The sequence below is a fragment of the Adiantum capillus-veneris genome, chromosome 3 (assembly GCF_014529385.1).
Source record: "Adiantum capillus-veneris isolate H3 chromosome 3, ASM1452938v2, whole genome shotgun sequence".
NCBI lineage: Eukaryota > Viridiplantae > Streptophyta > Polypodiopsida > Polypodiales > Pteridaceae > Adiantum > Adiantum capillus-veneris.
The window spans coordinates 40,923,107-40,940,783 of record NC_140933.1 but is presented as its reverse complement, the minus strand read 5'-3'; positions in this window follow the sequence as shown (position 1 = coordinate 40,940,783).

Sequence of the window (17,677 nt, the reverse complement as noted above, 5' to 3'; positions counted from 1 at the left end):
AAGCTTATAGCCATATTCCTAAGGAGTTTAGAAATAAGTTAGAACCAAAGAGCAAGAAGTGTATATTTCTTGGCTACAGAGAATCGGGCGAGATGGGTTACCGGCTTTGGGATCCTGAGTCCAGAAAGCTTATTCATAGCAATGATGTGCATTTCAATGAAGCCAAGTTTCACGCTAAGCCAGAGAAGACAGAGGAGATCAGAAGAGTTGTCTTCAGGGAAGATGGACCTAGTGCTAGCACATCAAGACAGCATGGTCAGGCTCAGGAACAACCTATATTGGCTAGAGAGGCAGAATCAGTTGTGGTGAGACGTTCTAAGCGTGTCTCCAAACCACCTGATCGTTATGTGCCATCTCTAAATTATGTCATGCTCACAGATTGCGGAGAACCATCTTGTTACAAGGAAGCATTACAAGTGGTTGACTCGAAAAAATGGCAGTTGGCCATGCAGTCAGAGATGACAGCTCTGCATAAAAACCAGACATGGAAGTTGGTTAAATTACCACATGGCAAAAAGGCTCTACCTTGTAAATGGGTTTACAGGTATAAGATCACCGCTCATGATAGTCATCCAAAGTACAAAGCAAGGCTTGTTGCCAAGGGCTTTAAGCAAGAACAAGGCATTGACTTTGATGAAGTCTTCTCTCCAGTGGTCAAGATGACTACATTGAGATGCTTTCTAGTGAAGCGGTCCGGGGCGCGGGCAACAAGAAGAGTGGCCTCTAGACACCCTTCAAGGCTCCCGTGCTGCTCAATGGGGCTGGGGCACAACACAACACAAACCAAAACAACAAACCCACCGCCAAATCCCAACTACACAAGGGGCACCACCTAGTTTAAGAGCGAACTAGGACGCAAAAGAGGAGAATCGTTAGAGCAACCCACAAACAAGCAAGGAATTTACACTAACCCTAACACCAATGGAATACTCTCACACACTAAAACACGAGAGAGAGAGAGAAAGAGAGAGAGAGAGAGAGAGAGAGAGAGAGAGAGAGAGAGAGAGAGAGAGAGAGAGAGAGAGAGAGAGAGATAGTGCCCGGGCTGCTTTGAAATGTATCGGCGATGATCAAGCAAACACAACTATATATTTAAGAAAGAGAGAGAAAGGGGGAGGGGGTGGTTGTTGCATTAATACCTTCTTACAAATCTGTCATGACAAATCAAAGTGAGATTAGTACTTGTTCAACATAGCTTGCGTAAATTTCACCACAACACATCACTAGAAAAGCCACCCCAATCACTCTCTTAAGGCCAGGGGAGTCCTCTCCACCCTGTCGCCCTCTTACAGTATGTGGGATTTATGGCTAGATTGATGACGACACCAGAGACAAGCTATCAAGAACTTAAAAAAAAAACACCAAGACACTTACGCATCATTGTTGTCCATTACTTCACGTTGGAAGGGAGACAAAATATCCAAGATTAGTCCAAATCCACCCTCCTTGATTCAGCGAATGTTGGGCTTACACTAGTAGGAGAAATGATAGATTTCCTACTCTCAATTGAATGATCACTCTCTCTCTTACAATGGCATAGATTTCCCTTGCTAATCCCCTATTACAACACATGCACATGCATAAGACAATGAGCTTCCACTCAAGAGCTCCTTCTAGAGAGGTTGAGCTTGGCTTCTCAAGCTATAGCATAGTGCTCTTGCTTATGGCTTCCCCTTTTATGCTAGCTACACCCTCCTTTTATAGCAATTTTGAAGGCTAGGGTTACTTCTCTAACCATGGTTGGGTTAGATTTTCAGCAATTTATCTAATTTCTTTTGCTTGGAATTATCAAGAAGTTGGTGGGGAAAGAGAGAGGAGAGAAATAGAGGTGATAGGACTTTTCATAGTGGGTTAGTGTTAGTAGAGTTAGTATTAATTTACAAATGGAATTGAATATTTACAATGGGAGTATCCATGTAGGATACAAATAAGGAAGAAAAACTCTTAAGAGGTAAGAAAAGGTGGATTTCTTACAAGGTTGATGCTCCAAGTGTCTTGAGTAGGGCCAATTTTGACGCTTGTTGACGGTCCACTAGCTTTGACGGTACATTTTTTCTCCACTCTTGACCTTCCTTGAGAGACAAGGTAATTGAAGCTGAGTAATCAACCACCATGATGCTGTCTTTTAAGAGAAGAGGCTGAATTTTGTGGTTTTTTGATAGATATGGGTAATTTGGAGGAGGAAAAATGAGACTAGGTGGTCAATTTTGGAATGGAATTGTGTGTGGGAGGTATGAGTTCACCATGGTTTCTCTTATTCTTCAAGGTTGAGGAGAAGGTGAGTAGTGTGCAGAGAGGAGTGGTGAGAGAGATGGGGATGATGAGTGGAGAAGTGTGTGTGAAAGAGGAAAATGATAAAGTGGAAGAGAGAGTGTGGCTGCATAGCATGGGAAAACTGGGGTCCACTAAAAAAATCATAGCTCACAGCTGGTAGCTCCAAAAATCATGAAAAAATTTGGGGTGATTATTCAGAGCGTGGGCTACATTTTCTCTTTTGACCACCGCTCCAGATTCGGAGTGGAGATAGGTGCCAAAATTCTCACCAAAAAGCCTGTTTTTTAGGCCTGCAAAAGTCTTTTAGTGGTCCCCTCCTTTGTTGAATTTGTACAATGCATCCAAGAGTGAGCCCCTCCTTTGTCATATTATAATACAAAGCATTCAAGTTGCCCTTGACCCATGCATGGAGGAGGATTATTGGTGAAATAAGAAATATATACATGGTGGGACTAGTGTATGGACTATTCATGGACTTTAGCTCAATGAGCACATGGTGTTAGAATAATGAGTAAAAATAATAATAAAAATATGGAGGAGTTATGGATATGGAAAGATATTGGAATCATATGATATGGTCCCTCCTTGAATTATTTTGGGTGAAAGAGGAAAATGTATGCAAGTAAATAATATAATAAAAGTAACCAATGAGTAGAAATCAATTTTTTGTTTTCACGAGGGTGAGGGTGAAAATGTGGGAGTGATTTGTATAAAGGAAAAATATGAGGTTAGAGTATGTACATATTGGCAAAAAAATAAAATTATGGTGTAAGAGGATGAAAGAAGGTGTACATAGGTTTAATAAAACACACACCTAAGTAGAAATATTTAAATAAAATACCAAAATAATTATAAAAAATCCCTATATTTAGGCCATATATACAATGAAATATTTACACACAAAGAGGCCATAATATACTTTTATTTTTTTTTATTTTTTATTTTGGCTCACCTAGCCCAGTGACTAGCTAGCTGAGGGTTTTTAAGAAGATAAGGGAAAAGTCCCGTGACTCACGCACGCCTATGTCTAGTGAAATGGTAGGGATAGCCACAGTGTTTGGGTGATTTTGGTAGGGTGAGGTAACTCACTGTGGCAATTACAGATAGCCGAAAAAACGGCTATCATTAGCCCTCCCCCTGGATGATGGTATATTCATGTACCATCATAGAGCATCTTTTCGAAAGAGAGTGCTTCAGAGTCCTTGACGAGATCTTCATTGTTTAGCCCCTCAGAATTTTGGCTGGAGTTACACTCATGCTTCATGTAACAATACTGACATGAGACAGCGGCCTTTGGACAGATCTTTGGTAGATCCTTTGGTAGAAGGCGACTCAAATAGGGCTTCAAGCGATACCCGTTTACTTTCCTGGAGTGCTCTTTACCATTCAAGTCCATAAGCTGATAGTAACTTGAATTGAAAGCCTTCTTGACTATGTATGGCCCTTGCCATCTTGTTTCAAACTTGGCATCAAAACGATTGTCAAGTCGATTGTCATACCTTAGCACAAGCTCTCCTTCCTTGATGCCTTTGTCCTTCAGTTTCTTGTCGTGCGTTTCTTTCGCTTGTGTGGCTTTCCTCTTGTAGCACTCGTATGCTGCTTCTCTTTTCCACTCAAGCTCCACTAACGTAAGAAGTCGATCCATCCATACCTCTTGATCATCTTGTGCTCCTTTTCCATGAAGTCGCATTGTTGGAATGTTGAGCTCGATAGGCTGCAAAGCCTCTTGACCATAGACCAAGTGAAATGGTGTGAACTCCGTGGCTTCCCTATATGTGGTTCGATATGCCCACAAGGCACCATCCAAGAAGTCATCCCATAATTTTGTCTTGTTTTGCACCATCTTTCTAATGATTCCTGCAATGACACCATTAGCCTTTTCCACCAAACCATTTGACTGTGGGTAGTATGGTGTGCTATGACGATGTAGAATGTGAAGCTCTTCACAAACTTCTGTGAGCAATCCTTTTCTAAACCCTGGACCATTATCAGAAACAATCTCCAAAGGTGTGCCAAATCTACAACAAATGTGAGTGTAGACGAATTTGCTCACTGTCTTCTCATTTACCTTTGCCACACTTTGTGCTTCCACCCACCTAGTCATATAGTCTACAGCCACTAGAATGTAGAGTTTACCATTTTTTGTCCTAGGCAGAGGACCCATAGCATCAATGCCCCACTTTTCAAAGGGTCCATTTGCAAGCACTATTTGCCTCGGGCCATGCACCAACCTTCTATTTCCATTTATCTGACAAGTGTGACAGCTTTTACACCAATGTTGAACATCCACATGCAAACTTGGCCAAACATACCCCGAAAGCAAAATCTTCTTCACAGTTAATTCTTGGGCAAAATGACCACCACATGCCTCTTCATGCAAACCTTTTAGAATGGCTGGAATTTCCTTGATAGTTGGTACTCGTCTGCACACTTGATCCTTCCCTCTTTGATAGAGGGAGCCTTCTAGGAAGAGATATACGCTTGCCTTCTTCATGAGTCTCCTCTTCTGAGCTTTTGTGAAGTCTGGTGGAAACTCACCCTCCAAAATGTAGCCAATGATGGGAGCCAATGACTCCAATCCCTGGTACCTCGGTTGCTTCACAGCAGCCGCCACCATGATGACCTGCACTTCTTTCTTTACACATGCAACGGCTTGTTGTGCAAGTAAATCAGCATCTTCATTCTGTTTCCTAGGAATATGATATAGTTGCACTTCTTCAAATTGATTAAACAATCTACGAATGGCATGAACTTTTGTCCGTAAGCTCTCATTCTTGCATGCCCAAATGCCTAAAATCTGTTTAACAATGAGAAGTGCATCTCCCTTTACCATGAGGCGTTGTATCCCTTGGCCAATGCACATCTTCAAACCATGAAGTAGAGTGTCATATTCTGCTTCATTGTTGCTAGCTGAACTTGGTAGATTGAACTTCTCTTTCATGACCACCTCTCCACTTGGGTTGAGCAACACTAGCCCTCCCCCTGCTTTTCCTGTGGCTCGACGAAAAGCTCCATCAAAGAACAAAGTAAAAGCATTAGGAATACTTTTTGGTGGTGGCAATGGTAGGGTCTTTACTTCAGGCACCTTAATCTCCTTTTCGTGCACCCTATAAGTGAGAATCCCTGCCAATTGTGCACGCACACTATCTTCTACCTTGAAAGAGTATTGAAACTCTTGCAACTCCATAATCCACTTTGAGATCCTAGTACTAAGATTCATTTGAGATGACACCCAAGGGAACAAATTTTCTGCAGTGAGAATTACAAAAGGTTTTGGTAGCAGGTAGGATCTAAACTTTCTCACCGCAAACATGAGAGAAAGCATCATGAGTTCTGCTTCTGTGTAGTCTCTCTCCAAAGCATTCATGACCCTACTAGCAAAGTAGATGGGTCGCATCCTTGTACTGTGGGGATCTTGTTGTAGCAACACAGCACCAATTGTTTCTTTCCCAGCACTAGAGCTAACAAAGAATGTGTACTCCCAACAAGGAGGCATGAGTGTTGGTAGCTCTGACAAAATGACTTTAATGTTACAAAAGTACTCTTCAAGCTCATCAGACCATGCAAATTCTACTTGTTGTGTCAACTTTTGCAAAGGGTGAAGTAACTCCGAGGCTAAGTGAATGAAGCGTGACATATACTTCACCTTTTGAATGAATGAGATGACCTCCTTAAGACTCTTGGGTGATGGTAGCTCAATAAGAGCCTTTGCCTTCGAAGGATCCACTTCAATGCCTTTGTAAGAAACTTTATGACCAAGCAAGATTACTTCATCCTCACCTATATGGCACTTGTCGGGGTTGAGTTGACCTCCCATGTCGTAGAGCTTCTTTAAACCTTCTTCTACCCTTTGTAGATGCAATGATTTTGAGCTATAAATACAGAAATCATCAATGAACACCCTAATTGACTTTCCAAAGAATGCTTGAAACACCATATTCATGAAACGTTGGAATGTTGCAGGAGCATTTGTCAGACCAAATGGCATGACTCTAAAAGCATAACAACCCCAAGGAGTGATAAAGGTTGTTTTCAATTGATCCTCCAGTGCAATCCCTATTTGAAAGTAACCTGAGTAACCATCGCACACAGTGTACTTCTCATGACCAGCTACCTCATTTAGTATCTCATCCTGGAATGGGAGGGGAAAGTGATCTCTCTTTGTTGCCTCATTGAGGGGACGGTAATCCACACACACCCTCCACTTTCCGTTCTTCTTAGGAGTGACAACAACAGGAGAGACCCACTCTGAATTCTCCACTGGATAAATGAACCTGCTGCTAGAAGCTTTCTTACCTCCTTGAGTAGAGCCTGCTCTTTAATGACTCCTAGCCTTCGTAGCTTTTGAGCCTTAGGTGTGGCCTCTGGCTTCAACTCAATCTTGTGTTGAACAACATCTACTCCACGCACGTCGGTGTAGTCTTTAGCAAAAAGCCTAGGAAACTTCCTTAGCACACATTTGAACTCCTCTCTTTCATCCTTTGTAAGTGTTGTTGATAGCATACCTTCCAACATCCCTTCATCTTGATCACCTTCGTTCTCTTGAGGACCTACCTCCTCCAAGCCTTGACAAGAGGTCTCTTGGTTGCTTGGCTTAAACCTTACCCCCATGACTTCGATGGAAGACTCCTCTTCAGTAATGCTGCCGCTACTTTCTTCTTCTGAAGTGCTATCGGTCCAACCTTCTTCCGTCTCACTTTGAGATGATTCTTCATGGAGATCCTCTTGGCGTTGCTCCTTCATGTCAAAGACAACCTTCTTGTGATTGTCATTCCTGCAAATTAGCTTTCCACTCTCCCAATCCTGCAAAGCTCGCATTTTCATTAGCCATGGTCTTCCTAGGATAAATGGGTAACCATTTCCCTTGGTAGACATGACATAGAAATCCACTGCCTTCTTAATGCCAAAGGCCTCCACAAAAACATTTTTACAAATGCCTACGCACCTAGCCTTGCTATTGTTTGCCATCTTGACCCTAATTTCAGGTGTCTCATGGATGTGCATGCCTAGTTTTTGCATGAGTCCCTCTGTCATGATGCAAATTTGTGCACCCCCATCCACTAGACCTTTCCTAACCAATCTCCCTTTGATGTAACAGTCTAGCACCGGTGTAATGTCCTCATTCATTTCAGCTTGTGCAATTTTTACAACAGGCACACTCTCTTTTACCTTTCTCCTAGTGCTAACTGCCCTTGTTAAATCCCTCCTAACTTGTGGACATAATGCAAGAAATTGAGGCCATGAAATATCAGGACCCTTACCTCTCATGTCTTCCAACAAGTTGTACGGAGCCATACCATTTCCAAGAGGGAAGTCTTGGAGGTTGATACGACGTCGATTCCTCTTGGTTTCCTTGGTTCCCTTTGCCTTCTTGCCTTGTCCATGGTCACTCTGTGATGTGACTCCTTCTTTCTCTTTACCTTTTCCTCGGCCACGCTTAATTCCATTTGCTTCCATGTCAACCTCATTTGAATTTGTCACCTCTACCACATGCACATTTGGATCTGGCAAAGGTGGAACTCCTTCTACCCCTTGTGGAGGTGGTCTTGGTCCATTTGGCCTTTGTAGAAGCCTTGGTTGTTGACCAGTTCCTTCACCTGCATTCATCACTGGGTAATTCAAGTTAGGCCTCCCTGGCTCCCCACGGGGCCAAGGACAATTATACATCCCATGTCCAGACTCTCCGCAATTCCAACATTGCAAGACTCTCCTAGGTCGTGGATCTCGCTCTTCAGACTTCTTTGCTTGTCCCTTTGGACCTACAGCTTGTGCAAGGTGAATTGACAGGCTGCTTAAAGATTCGTTTAACTTCTCAATTACTTCCGCCGTTACCTCAGGAAGCTCCCTCGATGTTGATGCTTGTGACTTACCTTTGGGTCTAAGACCTTCTATTGGAACCTCTCCCCTTAAGCACTTGAGTTTCCTATACTTCTCAGCAGCCCTAGTTTCCGCTGCATCAAAAGTAGCAGGTGCACCCGCCTCAACTTTTACCTTAAGGTCAGGAAAGAGTCCGGCTATGAACCTCTCCTTCTTTAAAAATTCTGCACCATCACCAGGGTTAGCAACATTTCGTATCCATAGAGCCCAAAGACGTAGAAACTCTTGCTTGTACAAGTAGTAGTCATCTAAGTCTTTTTGCTTATGAGAAACAATGTTTTGCCATAGTTTTTGAGTGTTTTGGGGATCAAAGAAGTATCTCTTAAAACGATTCAAAACTTCTGTGTAATTCCCCTTAACTTCCTCAGGCAAAGAGTCAAACCAAGTACTAGCATCTTTCCTAAGGACCACCTCAAACATTTCTACACGTTCTTGATCGGTTACTATCCTCTTGATACGGCAAGACATCTTGAAATTTGCTAAAAATAATTCTGCATCCTCTCCAGGCTCTCCAAAGAAAAGAGGATATCCAGACATTTGGCGTTGGCTCTCCATTATTATGAAAGATTACAACACGAGTTACAATAAGGGATACAATAGAGATCTAGAACCACTCGCCTGCAAATGAAGAAGTGAGAAAATACCACTCTAGGTTTTCTTCTTCAGCTATCCAAGCTTCAATAAGGTCTCGATTTGTTTGATCAAAACAAAAGGGTAGACTATTGATGAGCTCTAAGAAGGGTTGAAATTCTTCAAAGCTAAGGCGATAAACAGAAATCTCTAGAACTTCATTTTCTGGATCCAAAAGAGCAACCACGTCCCAAGTGATAAATTGCACTTGCTCTACAATTCCCAATGCACAAGCGGTTTGTATAAAAACTAGATCTTCATGCTCGTCGAAGGCCGTGAGAAAGTAGCAATTGACTAGGAGCTCCTTTCCTTCGAGTTCCACACAGTCGGAGTGAGGCAACCTTCTCACAATTTCATAAAGAACATCCTCATCAAGTCCAATCAAGTTTGCAAGATTTAAAGACTCCACTTGTGCTACAAAATTCCTGGACAAAAACTCCTTAGGATTATGGTTAAATCATTCAAAAGCATAAAGAGATTTACAATGTCTCTATGAACAAAGTGTCATAGAAAGTAGAGAAGGATGAGAATTTATACAAATTTGCAATCTTCTCTATGCTCTCTTTATTAAGACAAGCTCTGAATAGCTCCCTATCTCCTTTGTTGAAAGCGAAAGGAAGACTATTAATAAGACGCAAATGAGGGAAAAATTCACCAAATGTGAGTCTATGAAGCATGAACTCTGGCCGCAAGTTTCCTGAAGAGTCTTCCTCAATGGTGAAATGCACTCGCCAAACGCCAAATTTCACTCTATTTACCAATCTTAGGGCACACACTAGTTGGATGAATGCGCGGTCTTCCTTAGTGCCCAACAACAAGAGGAAAATGGAATCCACGCGTAGGACCTTCCGTCTTAACTTCACCACCCTCTTGTTATGAGGGAGACGCCTTACTACTTGCTCCTGCAACTCAATTGGTAATAGAGCTAGATCTCTAAGGATTGAACTTTCACTGCACACACATTCCCAGTTAGAACAAATGATCGTTTTTTTGTTTCTTGTAACAACTTGGACAAGAAAAAAAAACATACACACTACTTTGCCGGGCTGCACTTCATTTTAAAATAAAATGAACACATGTACATCAAAAGAAGTGTGGTAGTTGATGAGAGGTAGAATGACAGGGTTTGGTGATGCAAGAATTTCTCCTGCTCTTTGGGCACCAAACATGAACACCATTCGTTGTTGAAAATGGATCTTTCTACTAATTGCAACGTTTATTCTAATGTGTGGAGTAAAATGAAAGGGAAAAACCTCTATTCCTGGGCCATTATCCATGGCCTATGCATGTCCTAATGCTTAAAACAAAACAAAAATATAGACGTCCAAACTAAGGTCGTACCTAATGAGAGGCAAAATAAAAGGATTTACTGAAGCGTTTATCTCGGCCAACCTAAGAGGACCTAAAATTCTACGAATGACACGTTGAAATTGCAACTTAGTACTAACAATTATGTGTACCTTTTGCCTTGCAATGGGAATGAAGGGATCATACAAAGCTTCTTGATTCATGCAAACTACTTGACTATGCTAAAGGTTGATTCTACACAAAAATACACAAGCCGTTCCTCAGTGGGGGCACCAATTTGAAGCGGTCCGGGGCGGGCAACAAGAAGAGTGGCCTCTAGACACCCTTCAAGGCTCCCGTGCTGCTCAATGGGGCTGGGGCACAACACAACACAAACCAAAGCAACAAACCCACCGCCAAATCCCAACTACACAAGGGGCACCACCTAGTTTAAGAGCGAACTAGGACGCAAAAGAGGAGAATCGTTAGAGCAACCCACAAACAAGCAAGGAATTTACACTAACCCTAACACCAATGGAATACTCTCACACACTAAAACACGAGAGAGAGAGAGAGAGAGAGAGAGAGAGTGCCCGGGCTGCTTTGAAATGTATCGGCGATGATCAAGCAAACACAACTATATATTTAAGAAAGAGAGAGAAAGGGGGAGGGGGTGCTTGTTGCATTAATACCTTCTTACAAATCTGTCATGACAAATCAAAGTGAGATTAGTACTTGTTCAACATAGCTTGCGTAAATTTCACCACAACACATCACTAGAAAAGCCACCCCAATCACTCTCTTAAGGCCAGGGGAGTCCTCTCCACCCTGTCGCCCTCTTACAGTATGTGGGATTTATGGCTAGATTGATGACGACACCAGAGACAAGCTATCAAGAACTTAAAAAAAAAACACCAAGACACTTACGCATCATTGTTGTCCATTACTTCACGTTGGAAGGGAGACAAAATATCCAAGATTAGTCCAAATCCACCCTCCTTGATTCAGCGAATGTTGGGCTTACACTAGTAGGAGAAATGATAGATTTCCTACTCTCAATTGAATGATCACTCTCTCTCTTACAATGGCATAGATTTCCCTTGCTAATCCCCTACTACAACACATGCACATGCATAAGACAATGAGCTTCCACTCAAGAGCTCCTTCTAGAGAGGTTGAGCTTGGCTTCTCAAGCTATAGCATAGTGCTCTTGCTTATGGCTTCCCCCTTTTATGCTAGCTACACCCTCCTTTTATAGCAATTTTGAAGGCTAGGGTTACTTCTCTAACCATGGTTGGGTTAGATTTTCAGCAATTTATCTAATTTCTTTTGCTTGGAATTATCAAGAAGTTGGTGGGGAAAGAGAGAGGAGAGAAATAGAGGTGATAGGACTTTTCATAGTGGGTTAGTGTTAGTAGAGTTAGTATTAATTTACAAATGGAATTGAATATTTACAATGGGAGTATCCATGTAGGATACAAATAAGGAAGAAAAACTCTTAAGAGGTAAGAAAAGGTGGATTTCTTACAAGGTTGATGCTCCAAGTGTCTTGAGTAGGGCCAATTTTGACGCTTGTTGACGGTCCACTAGCTTTGACGGTACATTTTTTCTCCACTCTTGACCTTCCTTGAGAGACAAGGTAATTGAAGCTGAGTAATCAACCACCATGATGCTGTCTTTTAAGAGAAGAGGCTGAATTTTGTGGTTTTTTGATAGATATGGGTAATTTGGAGGAGGAAAAATGAGACTAGGTGGTCAATTTTGGAATGGAATTGTGTGTGGGAGGTATGAGTTCACCATGGTTTCTCTTATTCTTCAAGGTTGAGGAGAAGGTGAGTAGTGTGCAGAGAGGAGTGGTGAGAGAGATGGGGATGATGAGTGGAGAAGTGTGTGTGAAAGAGGAAAATGATAAAGTGGAAGAGAGAGTGTGGCTGCATAGCATGGGAAAACTGGGGTCCACTAAAAAAATCATAGCTCACAGCTGGTAGCTCCAAAAATCATGAAAAAATTTGGGGTGATTATTCAGAGCGTGGGCTACATTTTCTCTTTTGACCACCGCTCCAGATTCGGAGTGGAGATAGGTGCCAAAATTCTCACCAAAAAGCCTGTTTTTTAGGCCTGCAAAAGTCTTTTAGTGGTCCCCTCCTTTGTTGAATTTGTACAATGCATCCAACAGTGAGCCCCTCCTTTGTCATATTATAATACAAAGCATTCAAGTTGCCCTTGACCCATGCATGGAGGAGGATTATTGGTGAAATAAGAAATATATACATGGTGGGACTAGTGTATGGACTATTCATGGACTTTAGCTCAATGAGCACATGGTGTTAGAATAATGAGTAAAAATAATAATAAAAATATGGAGGAGTTATGGATATGGAAAGATATTGGAATCATATGATATGGTCCCTCCTTGAATTATTTTGGGTGAAAGAGGAAAATGTATGCAAGTAAATAATATAATAAAAGTAACCAATGAGTAGAAATCATTTTTTTGTTTTCACGAGGGTGAGGGTGAAAATGTGGGAGTGATTTGTATAAAGGAAAAATATGAGGTTAGAGTATGTACATATTGGCAAAAAAATAAAATTATGGTGTAAGAGGATGAAAGAAGGTGTACATAGGTTTAATAAAACACACACCTAAGTAGAAATATTTAAATAAAATACCAAAATAATTATAAAAAATCCCTATATTTAGGCCATATATACAATGAAATATTTACACACAAAGAGGCCATAATATACTTTTATTTTTATTTTATTTTTTTATTTTTTTTTGGCTCACCTAGCCCAGTGACTAGCTAGCTGAGGGTTTTTAAGAAGATAAGGGAAAAGTCCCGTGACTCACGCACGCCTATGTCTAGTGAAATGGTAGGGATAGCCACAGTGTTTGGGTGATTTTGGTAGGGTGAGGTAACTCACTGTGGCAATTACAAATAGCCGAAAAAACGGCTATCACTAGCATTGGTTGCTATATTGGATTTGGTGTTGCACCAAATGGATGTCAAGACAGCGTTCTTGCATGGTGATTTAGATGTGGAAATTTACATGCAGCAGCCAGAAGGGTTTGTTGAGAAAGGCATGGAACATTTGGTATGCCAGTTGTTAAAGAGTCTTTATGGCTTAAAACAATCACCGAGGGCATGGTACCATAAGTTCCACCAGTTTATGCTTTCTCAAGGCTACAAATGTAGTGAGTTCGATCACTGTCTATATACAAAGAAGGCTAAGGATGGCAGTTGGCTGATCCTTATTTTGTATGTGGATGACATGTTGATTGCTGGAAAACACTTGGAAGAAATTTCAGCTTTGAAGTCAAAGATGGCAAAATCGTTTGACATGAAAGACATGGGTGAGGCAAGTCATATACTTGGTATGCGCATTGAGAGAGACAGATCAAAGAAGTTGATTTGGTTATCTCAAACAGAGTATATTGACAAGGTTTTGCAACGTTTCAATATGGAGAAGGGAAAGGCATTGAGTGTTCCATTGCCACCATATGTGAAACTTAGCAAACAAGATTGTCCTGTGTCTGAGGAAGAAAAGGCTGAAATGGATAAGATTCCATATGCGTCTGCAGTGGGTAGTTTGATGTATGCAATGATTGCTACACGTCCGGATATTGCATTTGCAGTGGGAGTGGTTAGCAGATATATGTCAAATCCCGGCAAGAAACATTGGGAGGCAGTGAAAGGTATCATGAGATACTTAAAACATACAAAGAGTATGCGCATATGCTATGGTAGTCAGGATTTGAGTGTCAGAGGATACACTGACTCAGATTATGCAGGAGACTTGGATAAAAGGAGATCTACATCAGGCTATGTCTTTACATTGGCTGGAGGTGCCATATCATGGCGATCTCGATTACAAGATTGTGTTACGCAGTCTACTACAGAAGCTGAGTATGTTGCAGCAAATGAGGCATGCAAAGAAGCTATTTGGCTTGGTAGATTGGTTGCAGACTTGGGAATCAATGCAGATATGCCAGAGTTATATTGTGATAGTCAAAGTGCTATACAATTGGCAAAGAATCCAGTGTTCCATTCGAAGACTAAGCATATTGATGTGAAATATCACTTCATTAGGGAAGTACTTGAAGACAAGCAGATACAACTGCTGAAGATCCACACCAAGGACAATCCTGCTGAGCTACTCACAAAGGGACTTCCAGGAGAGGGCTTTGTGCATTGTCGTGAGTTATTGGGCATTGGATAGATGGCAGCCATGTAAATCTTTGTACATTTATGTTCATAGATTTACAGTTACTTAAAGTGCCACATTGGACTTTAAGTGGGAGGTTGTTGGGATTAAAGCCCAAGTGGCCTCTTATGCGGATATGGCTGGCCGTCCGCCTAACTCACTTTCCTCTAACTCTTTGTATATACTAACTTATACTTTGTGAATACTAAGGTATTGGGAGATAACCCTTCTAACAGTTCTCTGCGTACTGTACTGTGTAAGCTCACTGTGTGTGTGTGTGTGTGAGAGAGTCGACCCACGCTCCGCTCCGCGACTTCAATAAATTTGGGGGTAGCAACGGAAGTACTGCTCCTATTATTATTTCTTGCACCTTTAGAAGTTCGCTGTATGGGAATCAATTCCTCCACAACCTTGTCCTATATCTTGATATCCATTTTGTCACAAATCATACCTCCTTTATCCTTCTCTGTATTTACCCCTTCCTTACTGCCTCCTTGCTTCTCCAGCCCTTTCACCAAGGAATCCATTTTACTGGGGGTTTGTGCTGCCGGAGTTGCAGTAACATTATACTTCAAGGGGCAATCCTTGGCGAAGTGTCCAAAGTTGTTGCATTCAAAACATGCCCCAAAGTATGTTCCAAAGTTTAGCGGAATAGTAACTAACCCTGCTCCAACATTGATAACCATTCTCTTAGGTGGCGTTTTAGACACATCCCAACCAAGACAAACCCTGTTTAAGGTTCTGCCAAACCCTCTCTTGCTAGGTATAAATAAGGGAGTGCCCAATTGGCTAGCAAGCATCCTGAGATTTTCCCACAACCAGCTAGGCAGACCCCCAAGCTCAACCTAGACCGGATGAAACCCTTGTAAAGATTCAGCTGAGTCGAACACTGGCTCCCAAGGCACCACACAAACTGTAGTCCTATTAAAGACTAGGGGCCCTTTGTCAAGGATCTTTTCCACGTCTGAGGTCTCTTTGAATCTCACTGAACAGAATCCTTTAGCTAGGTAGAAAGTACTTTCAATTGCTCCTCCATGGCCAAGAATTTGAGGGCCTTGAAGCCATTGAATCATCTCAAACCTATTCACGATTCTTCCACTGAACCCAAATACAAGTGTTAGCTCAGCTTGCCTGGCTAACTGTTTTTGATAGATGCTGGTGGTATTGCTACAATAATAGCCTCGGCAACCTCCACCTGCTGGGGAAAAGAATTTTTTAAAGCGGAAAAGACTCGATCTGCCAACCCGTCTTCCACCAGCCCACTGCAATCTGCTTGGGAACTAGTTCTTTTGTTGTTGTTAGGGCCGGATTCAATCATTTTGTTGACTTCTTTAAGCTCTTGCTAAAGTCTAGCTCTTGTATTCTGCAGTGTTTTGAAATCTCCTTCACTCGACAACCCTTCTGTTGAGCTGTTTCCACAATCCTTAGAGTTAGGCCCCTTGAGTATGCTAGCAAATGAGATGCCTAGCTTGCAAACTACAGATGCACTTGACGCCTTATTAACGTTCGTACAGATGGGACCCTGAGGAGCCTCGTCTTTGAGGATTTTAACCTCAAATTTGAACCCTTGAGTTGAGCCCATTTTCTCTCTTGGTTCTTCAGAAGGCACCTTTCCAATTGGTACAATTTTGTCCACTTTCATGGTTAAAGCCTTCGGCGAATCGGGGCTCATCGGGGCTCAATATTTTCGCGTCATGTATCGGTTTCAAAACCGAGCCGTCACCTTCATCCATCGGCCTGCAAACTCCATTTCGAATAATTTACTCGCTGCTAACATCTGTTAAAATTTTACAATATCTTCGCGTATTACTAACGTGTCGGGTTCCATTATCAAGTGGCGCGGTGAACGACCTCACCGACACCCCCCCCTCTATTGCAAGCTTAGCCCAAATTACCAAAAAGTAGGTTGCTCACACAGGCAGCACGTTTGCTTTGCCAAAAAGTAGATAAAATGGAAGCAAGGCTGATAATACGATTATTTTCTTTATAAGGGCACCAGCATCCAAACAATTATTTACTTAAGCTTTTGCAACTAAAGCGATTATCTATACTAATAGATAAAAGGGGAGGGGATTCCCCCCCCCCCCCCCCTGCCATGTGGCGACTCTAGGAGACTCAGGGACCTTCAGGCGGGCATTTTAAAGAAAAACAATCATCGCCAGCCGCCTACTCAAGTTGGCGCGCCCGGCGATGCGAGGTGTTCAATGCGGGCGAGAGAGAGAGAGAGAGAGAGAGAGAGAGAGAGAGAGAGAGAGAGAGGAGGTCCTGCTCCTGCTCCTGCTCCTGCTTTCCTCACGTCAAGAGAGAGAGAGAGGTCCTCATAGAGAGGTCTGCCGCTGCTCCAGAGAGAGGCCTGCTTTCTTCACGTCAAGAGAAAGAGAGAGGTCCTCATAGAGAGGTATGGAGGGCTACATTGGCAGAGAGAGAGAGAGAGGGGCTGCTGCCAATACACTGCTCTCTGAGTCACCATCATTCCGTCTCGCCATCAACCCGGCTGCATTACTAGAAAGAGTGTTTCCATCAGCCCATCTGCATTAGTGTTTGCTAACAAGGGAGCGAGAGAAGAGGCTCAGGGCTCTGGCACAGAGAGAGAGAGAGAGAGAGAGAGAGAGAGAGAGAGAGAGAGAGAGAGAGAGCCACGACCTCCTGTCAGCCAGTCTGTGCGAGCTCCTGCGGGGCAGAGAGAGAGAGAGGGGCTGCTGCCAATACATTGCTCCTGAGAGGGTCACGCCATCGCCATCACAAGAGCTACTACGACGGCTGCTACTGCTCCCGGCCTGCTTTTCCTCTCACGGGCTGCGGCTCCAAGCGACTACTGCACCACCGGCGGCCTGCAGGTAGTAGCTCTCTCTCTCTCTCTCTCTCTCTCTCTCTCTCTCTCTCTCTCTCTCTCTCTCTCTCTCTCTCTCTCTCTCTCTCTCTCTCTCTCTCCTCTCTCTCTCTCTCTCATTCCTTGCGCCTTGTGCCGCCGTGGGCATGAACTGCCCCCGTGGTCACCTTGCATGAAACGCCCCCCCCCCCCCCCCCCCCCCCGCCTCCCTTTTACGACCTACGCTTGAGAATGATAGGCTTCATTATTTTACGTGATTCCAGAGATGCTTTTTAGAGATAAATTGTTTCATTATTTTACAACATCCTGCCTTTTTTTTAATAGATAAAATTGTGACAAATTACTTTAAGAGTATGTAGGCTATGTAGGCTTTGGAGATGAATTGCTTCATTAATTTACGTGATTCCAGAGATGCAAAAAAATATTTGTATAGATACAATATGCTAAAACTAGAATTTGTGTTGGTTATGTAGGATTTGGAGATGAATTGCTTCATTATTTTACGTGATTCCAGAGATGCAAAAAAATATTTGTATAGATACAATATGCTAAAACTAGAATTTGTGTTGGTTAT